The sequence below is a fragment of the Ambystoma mexicanum genome, chromosome 11 (genome assembly GCF_040938575.1).
Source record: "Ambystoma mexicanum isolate Mex_15411 chromosome 11, UKY_AmexF1_1, whole genome shotgun sequence".
Lineage (NCBI taxonomy): Eukaryota > Metazoa > Chordata > Amphibia > Caudata > Ambystomatidae > Ambystoma > Ambystoma mexicanum.
The window spans coordinates 692,933,792-692,947,811 of record NC_090934.1 but is presented as its reverse complement, the minus strand read 5'-3'; positions in this window follow the sequence as shown (position 1 = coordinate 692,947,811).

Here is a 14,020-nt window from a genome sequence, read left to right as displayed (position 1 = left end):
GTTCAGTGGAGATATCGGGGTGCCGTACTGAGTGGAATAGAAGTCAGCAAAAGCTTTTGCTATTTCGTGGTCTGACTGGCATCTTTCATCTTGGAGGGTTACAATTTCTCTGACGTGGCGTTGGCCCTCTTCTCTCCTCTCAAGCCAGGCCAGCATTCTCCCAGCTTTGTCCCCTTGTTTATAGATCCTGGCTCTGGACTCTCGATGGGCGTGTTTAGCGTTGTCTAATTCGATGTTCCAAAGCCTTTCTTATGTGCCCTTAAAGGATCTGAGGGTCTCAGGGCCTGGGTCAAGAACGTATTTGGCCTCCCAGTGACTCACTTGGGCCTCCGCCTTCGCTAGTTCCCAAAGCCGTTCCTTCTTTTTGTTTGCTGTCCAGGAGATTATCTCCCCTCTCAGCACTGATTTATACGCTTCCCAGATAATAACCGGGTCGTCCACTGTGGTATTATTATTTTCAAAATATTCGTTAGTTGCTTCCATGAGCCGGTCGACAAACTCGGGGAAGCCCAGATAATAACTGTTCAATCGCTATGATTTGGGGGGAGCCATGCCCCGCATGCACAATACCATTATCAAGGGTGAGTGGTCTGAAATGCCACGGGGGAGCAGGTCTGCAGCCGTCGCCCTGTGTATGTCGGTGTTTGGGAGGAGGAAGTAGTCCAATCTGGACATAGAGCCGTGTGCCCCTGAATGAAATGAGTAAGCTTCAGTGTCAGGGTGAAGGTGTCGCCACACATCTCAGAGACCCAAAGCCGATGCGAAGTTAGTGGAGGTGTTCGGGTTGCGGTCCCTAATGTGGGTGCGGTCCTTACTGTTGCACATGACATCATTGAGGTCACCCTCTAAGACCCATAAATCAGGTTGGTGTTTAGCCATGAGGATAACCAGGTCTTTTAGTAGCTCCTCCCCAAGCCCCGGCGGAGAGTATACTGATGCAATGGCTAGTGTTTCTTCCGCTAGCGTTCCGAAGGCCACCACGTAACGCCCCCTGGGATCCCGTTCTACTGTTAATGCCTCAAATGGAAGGCATTTGTGCATCAGTATGAGTGTCCCTCTGGATCCCATAGTATATCCCGCGTGTAGTGCCACTTGGTAATTTGTTCACCGAAAGAAGGTGCAATTATTTCCGGCTAAGTGTGTTTCATTAAGTAGGGCAATATCTGGGGAGTGTCTGTTCAAGAGTTGCATTACAAGAAGTCTCTTGATTCCGGAGCCCAGCCCATTCACGTTCCATGTGATCAGTTTGAGGGATTTGGGTCGCTCAGGGGGTAGTGCATGGGTCAATGTGGGTGCCATTAATATTTTGTAGGGTCGGATTCACAGGTTTGTTCCAAAGGGCCACCATGCGGGAGTTGGTCACGGAGGGGATGTATTTCCATTTGGGGGTGACATATGACGGCATGTGTTGATTGGGGTGATTCATTAATCTCGTGAATGCATCTTAACCTTGAATCAATGCAAGAACAACATAAACTATCCCTTCCCCCCACCCCATACTCCACCCCAACACGAAGTACCTGTCACCCAAACATAAATACAACCTAATTTACTAACATCGCCCCTCACAAAGGTAGGAGCTCTTTTCAGTCATTCATCTCAAATCTTCTGGTTGGAGAAACTTACCCCAGAAAATAGAGTCTAACGAATTCCAAATTCTGTAGGAGAGGGGGGTGGCTCTTTCCTAGGCCACCTTACTTTTCCCCCATGGCGTCCTGTGTTGTGGATATAGGCATCAAGGTGTGTTCACAACCAGGACCAGCGCAACATAAAGAGAAGAGGGGGGATTCAGATTGCTATACCCAGACTGGTCCGTTACTCATTCTTCGGCCACCACAGGTGGGTCCGCATCGGGTTGTTGTGGTGGTGGCGACCTCCTGTCCGGGCGGGGGTGGTGATTCACACTTCTATTGTTATGACTGGTCTCCCAGTCTCCTTCGATGTGGGACTCAGCCCATTTCCATGCCTCCTTCGGGTCTGTGAAGTGGACCGTCGTGCCCTTATGGTACATTTTGAGTTGGGCTGGAAATAAGAGGCCATATTTGACGTTCAGTCCCTGGAGTTGTCTTTTAAGCTGGTCAAAAGATTGTCTGGCTCTTTGTACTTCTCGTGTATAGTCGGGAAAAAAGGCGATCTTGGAGCCATTATAGGTTAGTGTACCTTTAGCACATGATCTTTGTAGCAGCGTGTCTCGGTCCCTGTAATTGAGGAGTTTCGCAATCACAGTGCGTGGTCGCGCGCCAGGGATGGGTTTGCCAGTGGGCATCCGGTGTATCCTCTCTATTGAAAAGAATTTTGAGAAGGAGTCTGGTTCGAACATGTCCATGATTCATTCCTCTAGAAACAGCTCCATGTTTGGTCCTTCAGATTTCTCCGGTAGTCCTAGGATTCTTACATTGTTGCATCTGGAGCGTCCCTCTCCCTCATCGACCCTGTCTTCCATTGATTTCAGCTTTGATTTGATGCCTTCCAGTTGTTGACGCAGACCTAGCATCCCGTCCTCTACATCCGAGATGCGCTACTCAGCTTCCCCTGTGCGAGATGTCAGTTTCTGTAGGTCATGACGAAGGAGCGAAACGTCCATGCTTATTCCGTCAATTTTCTGTTCCATTGAGGCTCATGAGTCTTCTATTGCGGCCATGACATCTTTCAAGGACAGTGTGTTATCCATGTCGACAGTAATGGCACTAGGGCCGGGTTCACCTCGCTCTTGCATGGATTGCGTCGCAAACTGGTCGATTTTGCTTTGTAGCGTGTTTCTCCTCAGTTTATCTTTACCCATGGCAAGTAAGAGTTCCAGGGGGAGCACTTATATGTCCGGTTTTTATGCACTTGGTATTTTGGGGTAATAGTGCCAGGACGTAGCACGCCTGTCGTGTGCTATTTCGTGCTGTGCTAATCCAGCAATGTTGTACCCGTGGTTTGTGCTGTTGTTAGTTTGCGTTTGATAAATCTCGGGTTTCCCCCTAGGACAGGTAACCAGCTTCAAAGCCTCATTTTCACTATCCACTGCATGTGGTAGTGTGCAGTCCACGGGGCCGGGGTTCGGTTGTGGTCAGACCTGCGTCCCCAAGTCCTCTGTGCCGGCAGTGTTTCCCCTGCATCTATCTGTTCTCAGCACGGGTTTCAGCGAAGTATGTTGCTCGTGGTTTATGGTTTTGCTCAGGCCTGCTCTGTTGTAGGCCCAGTGGATTCACTGTGTCGCAACAGGTAGGCTCCAGTTTCGTGCTCCCTGTCCTCGGGTTCATGCCAGCCGATCCACTGGCTTCTCGCACCGCGCTTTACGCCACTTATGCTGTTTGCATTTGCCTCAGGGACACCAACAGGGGGATCATGAATTTTTACATTGTTATGTTCTGTGTGCCGACGGTGGTGTGCGCCTTCCCGCGTATCAGGCTCTCTCGCAACACACTGTACCTTCAGGTGCGTGGGTTCGGCTCTCCTGGTCTGTTGTTCCTCCTCCAGGGCGGTCGTGTCTGCCACGGCCTTCGCAGTTTTTAGACCGGGGTCCCCTGTGTTTCAGCTCCCGCAGTCTGTCCAGTCACTCTGGATGCAGGCTGGTTGCGGGGGAGGCACCGTGTTCCGGGTCGCCACGTCCTCCAGGGATTCCTTCGGGGATTCGGCTTGTATCGCGGCCGCGCTTGTGCAGCTTTACCTCTGCATTGTCCGGGAACTGTCGTCTGTGTTGCTGGACCCACAGACAGGGCCGCCCACGATGCGGTAGACAGTTTCCGGATGCTCGGATGTCCTGCGGTTCGTGACGGTGTTGGGCCGGGAAGCACACACCGCCTGGGCACCAGTTCCCCGGCGCAGGTTGGGTCCCTCGCCGCATGTCAGTTGGCCGCCTGCTGCAGTTGCTCTATGGAGATTGCTGGAGGTCTCGTCCCTGGAGGCCCGTGGTGGCCATCTTGGACGCAGCAATCCTCCTCGGCTCCAGTTTCACTCGCTCTGATCTTCCAAATCGACTGATGTTTTCAGCGGAGAAGTTCACAGATGTGTGCTCGAGACTTTCCTGTACCTGTTCGGCGGGATTTATGGTGGATACCATATAGGGTTCAGGCTGGATGTTCCAGGATTATTTGGTGGCCTACGGAGCTACGTGGATTCACATCCGCATCGTCTCGTGGTGGGCCACGCCCCCCGGCTTCTTCAGTCTTGACTTCAGTCCAGACAATCTCACCGTGCAGCTTCACTATTCAACTTATTCTTACTGCGGCACAATTTTGCCTTTCTTCTTCATGGGTCACGGCTTACTAAATTTGTGATACCGATGTCCAGCTTCTATACAGTGGTGGCTTCGCCTGCATTTGTATTCACTACATATAGGCAGCTTCTATAATGACTTAGTCTACCTGGTGTTTCAGCGTCTGTACAATTATTGAACGGTTGGTTCACAACTCTTTACTTCAATTTTAGTTTCTGTAAGATCCATACATTCTCTTTAGACAGTATCCTGAGACGTCATTCAAATTCTCTTATGACGTCAGAGGCTTTTGTTTTTTGTTTATTTTCTCATATTCCTTCAGGGAGTTCCTCCCTCAGATTGTTGTCCTGCCGGGGATACATTCGATAAGGTTGTCTCAATGGGTGTCTTCTTTGAAATATACGCTGTGGTATTGGCACAACTGCTGGTGTCAAACACGGCACAATCTCAGGCTTCCAACATATAGGAGGTAGGAGGGCTGGGTTTTCTGCAGTGGCATACAGCTTCTCCTCTACACTTTACAATCTGTTTAGAATCTGTTCTGAGCATATGGTGTTTCAGCATTGTATACCCCCTAAAACTGCTAGAACTACATGTTCTTTCCCACAATAAGATACACGTCTTGCTTATGATTCAACAAATCATTCACATGTCTGGTAAAGAATTCCTCAAAGGCCCACGTTCAACTGGGCAAATTGTCTATTTGCCAGAGGAAGAATTCTTGTTATTCACTGCAGAGAACCGCTATATGTCAAAAAAACAGGTGGTCACTACCCTTAATATCTCTTGAACCTTGTTTATTTGATCAACACACCCTTCTTTGATAATTACATTATCTTTCACCATTTTCCCCAAATGATTTTCTAGATATATTGAGTAAAAATGAAATCCGTAAAAACATATCATGAGACATAAAAAACACTGCAGAATGAATATTTAGCCCCAATAACAAATAACAGGCAAGTATGGGTTTGCAATTTCCAAGCATCTGAAGACTCATGTCTATGGAGCAAGGGTGTGAGGGCTGAGTGAGTGGCCATGTTCAGCCAGCATCGTTCCTTCCTACTTTTTTGACTTGGCTCTTCGTTTCGGATCCTTGTTCTCACTTGAAAGCTTAGGCGTACTTAAACTTTTGTGTTTGTATGCTTTTGGGTGAAGGACCTAGTCCCGGAATGCAATTCTCTAATGAAACAGAATTATTTGGAAAATCGATTTACTGAGGAACTGGCACCCTTTCCTGTACACCTTGTCACTTTTTTAGGGGGATAGGTGGCTTGGTTATTTCTGTTTTACATGCCCTTTTTGCTATTTTACATTCGTTTTTGCTCTTTGGCAAACTAGTTCCCGCTCCCATTGATTACTGAAAACACATGTGTTTCCCGATGGTGAATGTATCATTCAGGTGTCAGGCTCTGGTTAGCCCCAAGGATGGCTCTGTGAACCTTCCCTCCCACCCTTTGGCTGACACAAATGTCGTTCAGACACTGGACACAAAGGTGGTAAGTAAAATACACTGTTCCCTCTCAGGCTGCAAAAAAAGAAACACATCTTAGAAATGTCACTGAATATGAGTAAATGTTATAAGAATAATGTGACCATCCTTTCCCTTAGAAGAGCTGAGGAACAGACAGGGGATGTAGGTGAGTCCAACCCACACTCTGTCTGACCCTATAGGACAAGGAATCTGGCCCGAAGGTAGACAAATGTTGGAAGTGAAAAATAGACACCCTGCCCAACAACAACCCACATGGGGAATAGTAAAGACAAGATATAAAGTGAGAACAAATGCAGAATTAATGCCAATGGGTGGCTATCAGACCACCAGGAGCAGTTGACCAAACGTGTAGTTCTGATGGAAGAAACTCCAGGTCCATGCAGTCCGGAAATACAAGAGTTTGTGGGACCCACATGGAAGAGTTCTTCAGAAGGCAGGCGATGAACAACGTTTGAGTGGTGAAGAAGCTTAAGCAATGAACTAGTAGGGGACAGAAACAGAATGCTAGTGCAAAAAATAAAACCCAGAACAGACCACGAACCCAAGGCAAAGAGAGGGACGTCAGACACACTGTTTTTGAAAAACTTTATAAGACCTAAGGTGCTACTTATTGCTGTGGAGTTCCTGATTCATTTCGATTTCTACATCTCCCTTGAGCTTGTACGTACAGCTGGGTAGCGAAGGAAAACACTCTACTTGCTGTGGGGAATGAACTTCATTCATTCATTTGGTTGGTTAGTACAAGTTCTGCCCAGCCAGCAGAAAGTGGGTAAAGTATGAGGGCTGTGTGCACTCAGTGCGCACCTCAAAGAGTGCAGTCTGATACCTGTCCCCTTACTTTTGCTACTTATTGCCACGGAGTTCCTTATTCATTTCGAATTCTACATCTGCCTTGAGCTTGTGCATACTGCTGGGAAGCAAAGGAAAACTTGTTGTGGGGAACAAACTTCATTCAACAAATCTCACCCCGCCAGCAGGAAGTGGATAAAGTCTGCTGGCCATGCACCCTCTGTACGCGTGCACTCAACAAGTGCCTCAGCAAGTGCTGTCTGCTTTCTGCACATCGGCGCAACGAGCAAGGGGTACAACTAACACTGAAAAGTAAGTGGACCATTTAGAGCGAAGAGATGACCAAGATACTACTCCTTCCTTTCTATTCCCTCCCAAGTTAGCTATCTAGGGCCGGTTGGGTTGAAATTGGTAGTTTTATTTGGTCCTCCAAACTTCACATTTTTTGACTATGGCTCCATTTTCTGAATTGGATTAGTTTGCTTCCTAAATTGTCTTGCCCCCTAATTGTCTGCTGGTGGCCTGACTTATCTTGGTATTATGAAAACTAAAATCCAACACAGAGCAGCCCTTTGTAGTGGCATGGTAAAGGTGGGGAAACATTTGCGGAATCCAGCGAACCACGTATATTGCCCAAACAACACACCCAACACAAAAATGACCCGAAAGACAGTGCATCTGCAGCAAACCCATCCCCAGCATTACAGGCTATGACCACAGGTTACTTTGAAACTGTTAGCAAGACTATTCCTCCTACCGTGATCGAGCCACAATTGTCTGACCGTACCAGCCCCAATACATTGAGTACCATTGCTAGCTCAAATGTGTTGCCGGAGGTGGAGCCATGCATTCACCCTTTCACTGTTGACTTCTTTGACTTTGTAGAAGATTTCAACAGGCACATTTTAAGTTGTTCATTGTCAATATACAACAATGGCTCATTGCTCAATTTATATTGAAATGTAAAACGTAATTCACTAGGGCCTAATCGAGTAAGCTACAACAATGTCATGGGGTAAACCTGTCAAGTGGTCCCAATTTGGAAGCTGTGGTCTCCAACTCGGAATCAACAGGAGATGAAAGTTATTGCAAAGAAGTCCTGGCTACTTCATAGATAAATGACTATTAGGCAGGCATCACATCTATGCATTCCCTGATTAATACCATTCTTTCTAAAATAGATGTACTATTCACACTCTGTACCAATATAACTGCAGAAAAGTATGAATTAAAGACAATTACAGTCAAAGTGGTGGACATCATCCTGGACAAAAACTCTGATTTCACCACCCAATCGCATGAACAAATTGAAGCAAAAAATGTATTGGGTGGGTCACAAGTCAGGTTTGGCCAGGGTATCACAAACAACACAAAGAAACGTAATCCCGGCGGAATGTGCCACCGTTGTACTCGATTCTCTGGTGGAGTGCTTAGTTCCTTTGGGTTCTTCTCTTATTATGCAAGATTCTTTAAACATCACTGCCTGCAATGAAGAAGATATGGTATGATATGATATGGCATTTGTAACGCGCCTATACACAAGTGTTTCAAGGCGCGACGAGGCAGGGAGGGGGGAATAAGAGGAAGACAGACAGCGATCTTACTAGGCCAGGTGTCATTCAGACCGTGCAAGTGCAGGGGTAGGGGGAAGGGAAAAGTGCAAGGGGAAGGGGAGGGGGGAAGTGCAGTACAAGTAAGTAGAATAAAGTAAATAAATAGGTCCAGCTAGTGGCAAGTGCAAGGTAAGTGCAGTCAAGTGCTGGGAAAGGGGGGCTGTAGGGATACAGAGACAGTCCCTCAGTGCAGGGGTTGCCATGGAGGGAGTGCAAGAGGAGAGTGGCTGGGCCCAGGACCGAGGTCGGTGAGAGTGGCCCAGTTGCAGATTTGATGCAGATTCAGTCGAGAATTTAGCAGGGGACAGGGAGAGAGAAAGCAGAAGCAAAGAGGAAGGTTTTGAGGTGCTTCCGGAACCGGAGATGGTTCTCCTCAAGTTTCAGGGAGGCAGGAAGGCTGTTCCAGAGGGAGGCCCCTGCCACTGCGAGAGATCTACCCCCAGCTCGTTGCTTCGAGAAGCGGCTGACCCTGAGGGAGTTGGAGATGGATGAGCGAAGGGCTCGGGAAGGAAGATATTTAGGAAGAGAGAGTTGAAGGTATTTAGGCCCCAGGCCCCAGAAAGCCTTGTGGACAATGCAGAGTGTTTTGAACTTAATCCTCGCAGCCACTGGGAGCCAGTGTAGAGATTTCAGTCCTGGAGAGATACGGTCCCTGGGCTTGAGGCCAAGGACAAGTCTCGCAGTTCTGTTCTGGATGAGTTGCAGGGGGCAGAGAGTGGAGGCAGGCAGATTAAGATAGAGGCTGTTACAGTAGTCCAGCTTCGAGAGAACCAGGGCTCGGGAGACAGTGAGCTTCTGGGGGAAGGATGGGAAGGGAAGAATACCTCTGAGGAGGTGCAGCTGGTAGTGTGACTTCTTAGAGACGTCAGATATATGAGGAGAGAAGGAGAGTGTGGAGTCGAAGATGACCCCAAGGTTTTTTGCCTTGCAGGTAGGAGCAGGAGGAGGGCCAAGCGAGGCTGGCCAGAGAGCTACAGGGAAGTAGGGAGTGGGTGTGCCAATGAGTAGAATCTCAGTCTTACTAGCATGAAGGCAGAGGTCATTAGTGGCACACCATTCCTGGATGGCAGACAGACAGTCAGAGATGAGGGAAGGAGAGGAGGAGGCCGAGGGTAGCCTGAAAATGAGCTGGGTGTCGTCCGCATAGCACTGAAAGTAGGGGCAGAGAGCGGCGATGCGGTGGGCAAGGAGTGCCAGATACTGGTTGAACAGCCAGGGAGAGAGATTAGATCCCTCGGGAACACCACAGGTGGAGAAAAAGATGTCAGAGAGGAAGGACCCAAGTTGGACCTGGGAGGGTCGATTGGAGGGGAAGGAGGTCAGCCACGCCAGAGCCTGACCAGTGATACCCAGGTTATCACGGAGACGGTTGAGCAGGATGGCATGGTTGACAGTGTCAAAGGCAGAAGAGAGATCGAGCAGAATGAGAACACACGGAGTGTTGGAGTCGAGGTTCAAGAGCAGGTCCTCACGAATGTTCAGGAGAGCAGTTCCCGTGCTTCTGGCCGCTCTGAAGCCAGATTGATGCTCATGGAGACTACCAACAGTTTCAGCATGGAGGTTAAGTTGGGAGATGACAAGTTTCTCCAGGAGCTTGCCCAGGAAGGGAGTGATGGAGATTGGGCGATAGTTAGCCGGGCAGGAGGGGTCGGAAGAGGGTTTCTTAAGGAGAGGGTGCACAAGGGAGTGCTTCAGGGGGGATGGGAAGACTTCAGAGGCGAAGGAGTGGTTGCAAAAGTCAGCCAAGGCAGGAGCCAGGGAGTCGATGATAGTTTTGGAGGAACAGGGGTGAACCTGTTTAGACGAGACTTTCATAGATCGGACTTGTCTGGAAACCTTGTCAGCAGAAAAAAGTAGAAAGGCAGAGAAGGAGGGAGGAGGGGAGGCTGCAGAAGGGCCAGAGGAAGAGCCGGGAAGAGAGGGAGGGAGGTGATAGGAGGAGAGTGAGGACAGGATGTCCTGAGTTTTTGAGATGAAGTGAGAGGCCAGTGCAGTGCAGAGGGCCTGGGAGGGGACAGGAGAGTTAGAGACTGCAGCAGGGTTGGCAACCTCCTTGCAGATTTTAAAGAGTTCAGCCAAGTTGTTGGATGCCGCAGAGATGCGGGCTTGGATAAGGGCTCTCTTTTTGGTGAGAACGGAGAGACGGTATTGCCTTTGGAGCAGGCGGCAGGCCAGTTTATCAGAGGATGAACATGAAGCACGCCATTTCCTCTCAGCCACCCTGCACTTCGCATACACATTAGAAGCTCTTTGTAATGAGCTATCTATGATGAAAAGTCCTTCACACGCAAGTAAAACCAGGAAAAGTCAATTGGTGTTTACCCGTAAATCACACAAACCTACAAAACAAGTATCATTTTTTAATAAATTCATTAGTCCATCGCCTCTTCGATGGTCAGGGAGTGGAGTATCTCCTATTACTTCATGATTAAAAGCATTCACCAGTGCCCAGGGGGATGGATCTGTTAGACAAGTAACTTTAAGAGAGCCATTGGACAATTGGACTTGCCCTAGGGTCAAGTCCTCTCTGATCTAGGATCCGGTTCTCCCCGATCTTGGGAAAAACTGTTGATGCTGAGGTTTGACCTGGTGAATTGATGAGAAATTCTGGAAATACCTTGGCCCATTGCAACATGGTGTTAGTTCCAGGTTGCAGCACCCTAGATAGTGGTGATTTTAATATCGATGATTCCCGACCATCGAAACATCTCCTGTTAAGCTCTGATATGTGTGATGGGGCTACAAAGCCACCTCTGGTACTCAGAATTTTTCATGGGCTGGGGAGTGAGCTCTATACGATTGTCAACCTGACAGTATTAACATTGGGATGTCAGAGCTGGGTACTCTGGTGAAGACAGACGAGCTCTATCCAACAGCGACTAGTGGCTTTTCAAATCGATCACTTTTATTACAGGTGTGGATGAATATTTCTCTACTGTCTATAATTAGCAGTCGAGATATGTTACAAATTGAACTTTCTAAATTGGATACTTTGACAAACTGGGTTTGATAAAATTCGTATTACCGTTTGTGGTATCTCTATTATGTACATGTGCATATATTTTGCTAAATTTGGGATTCAAACTGACCGTTTGTAGCGAACAGCCTATGAAGAACAATAGTGTCCATCCCCATGCATTAAGTGCAGAAAGGTCCCTTTATTCTGCCCCTCGGTTTCCAGCTAGAAATCCCAGTGTGCTTCCCATAGCTCGCCTCCCATATGATAATTTTATGGACTGAAGTGAGATGATAAATTGGTCACTGGTATACCGGGCCCAGGCATATCCATTGGATCAGTCGGGCAGGGGGCGGTTAATATATGATATATCAACCTGGAATATGAGGGGCTATAGTCAACTTTTACACAAAGGTGGCTCTGTGCCCTTGCTTGCTAAATTTGATGTGTTTCTTCTCCAGCAAACTTGGCTTGAATCCACAATGTACTCTGATGAGTACCACCTATATCAAGTTATGGTAAATAAGGGCATACCGTATGGGGGGCTAATATTTGTAGTAAAGCCAATAAATAGAATCACACCATATAGATCTTCCTACAACCAGTAGTACCATTCATGCTGTTGAACCGAGGCTGGGTGCTATGGAGGAGAAGTGCAATATGTTGATTGTAAACTTAAATACATGACCTTTTGGAAGAGATTTTTTTCCGATGGCGGGTGGGGGGGGGTGAGGGCTACTTGAAAATCTGATAATCCTTCTTGGTGGGGACTTTAACGTCCATTTTACGGACGAGCAAGAGTGTCCATCTTACCGGAATGTTGCCAAAAAATGTGAGATGCTACTGAAAAGGAGCAACAGTAAGGGTGTCCAGTTGGTGCATTTTTTGAGGGACTGGGACCTTACATTAATGAATGGTAGACCAGGGGAGACAGTCCGGGGCAATACACATGGGATATGGGTAATAATAGAGCCACCTTGGGTTACTTCTTTAGGAATGGAAGCAAGACAATGCAGTGCAACAGAAGTTTGAATCCCGATACCGCACTTAGAAATCATTCATTGGTGTTAAGTGGTGTTATAACAGAACAATTATAATAACGCATGTTTGGTGAAAACGGTTTAACTAAAGGTGGTGCTGCATGACTTTAGTGATCATGCCATAGTGGCACTGGCCATACGATGCCCATCATTGGTAACTAATCCACAAACCTGTAGTGGTGTCTACCCAAACCACACAGGCAAAAGCATATGCTGGATCCAAAAAGTAAATATACTCCTTTCCCAACTTACTGTCAGTGACATAACGTTGCTGTACTCTTTGAACGGTAACACAATGGAAGACTGGCTGAAACGTTTAGCTGCTGAAATGGGATCTGCTACCAAGGGTTATCGGGTTGTAGTGGATAAACATATTAACAGGTTTGACATTGCTATTCGCGATGCCAAAAGATAAATGAGAAGGAACTTGAGAACGCTATGAATTGCTGGTGGCCGAAAATGTGATGAGCTGCCAGACAAAGGTGATTAAGGGTGAATACAAGCACTGGCTAAAACATTGGAGACTTTCGGTCAAAAATAGCCTTTGGCAAAATATGATTATGCCCATGGAAGCTGTGAAAGTATAAATATATGGCAGATATTGGCCCGGCCAAGGGCGAGAGAGTAAAGCAAGCTTTCAATCCTATTGAGGAAAACGTGTGGTTGTTACACTTAAGGGATAAAGAAAGTAGCTCCATAAAAGAGCCGGCTTGCAATATTGTCCAGGGTGATGGCCTTTGCTGGCAGCCCTTGATGATGTTGAGCTAACAATTTAGGAACTTAAGAACTCCAGTCTTGAGCCGACGACTGCTCGGGCTGTTGTTAGACTGCTGTCTTTGGAAAGGAAAGGTTTTGCAATGTTTAATACATAGCCTGTGGAAGATGCAACAGCGTTCACTTGGTGTGACATAGGGAGGGTGGCAGAGAGGTACACCACTAATGATTTTACAGTCACCGAGACAGGGACCATGATCTTATCAATCAGATAGGCAGGGTATTTTTCAGTGATATTTTTTAGGACTGCAGAGGGACCAACAAGCAAGATTTCGGTTTTGTCTCCATTGAGACACACGTAGTTTGCTGCCATCCACGACGATCAACGTGTAGGTATTGTTGAGGGTATTGAAGTATAGTTTCCTGTGAGTAGGAGTAAAATCTCAGTGTCATCGGCTTAGTTAGTGTAGGCTATGCTGAGGGAATCCAGGATGTCAAAGAAGGATCTAGTGAAGATTTTGTATAAGGTTGGAGAGGTGCACAAGCCTTGAGGTACCCCACATTGTATAGGGGATGGTGAGACATTGGCGTTCTCTGCGAAAACCCTCATGATGCTTCCTTCAAGAAAGGATGCGATTCAGGCAGTGGCCATAGGGGAGATATTGGCAGCTGTAGTAAGGTGGTGGAATAAGATTTTGTGATCGACCAGGTCAAATGCAGTCAATAGACTTAGGAGGAGTAGAAGTGCTGGCTTTCCTTGACCCTGATTTCATCCAACTGTTTTTTGAAGTACACCAAGGCTGATTCTGTACCATGTCCAGGGCGGAAACCCGACTGCTGCATTCCTGGGACGTGGTTGGCTTTAAGGAATTGCTAAACGTGTAGGTAGGCTACCTGATTAAGGATTTTAAGAAGGATTGGGACAGTTGTGATTTGCCTGTAGATAGTAGGGATTGAGGGGTCTAGGGATGTTATTCTTTAGTAGGGGGAGTACTCAGGCTTCCTTGAGGCTGACAGGCACTGTGCTGGTTGAGAAGGAGGTGTTTAGAAAATGCAGTGATGAGTGGTGATAGGAATTCTGTAGTCTTTGATAATGAGCGCTGGACCGATATCTCCTTTGCATCTCGAGGGTTTTAGACTTTTGATCATGGCTAGGACCTCAGTCACAGAAATCTCTTTGAAGTGACACTGGGTGAACGTGAATTTAGG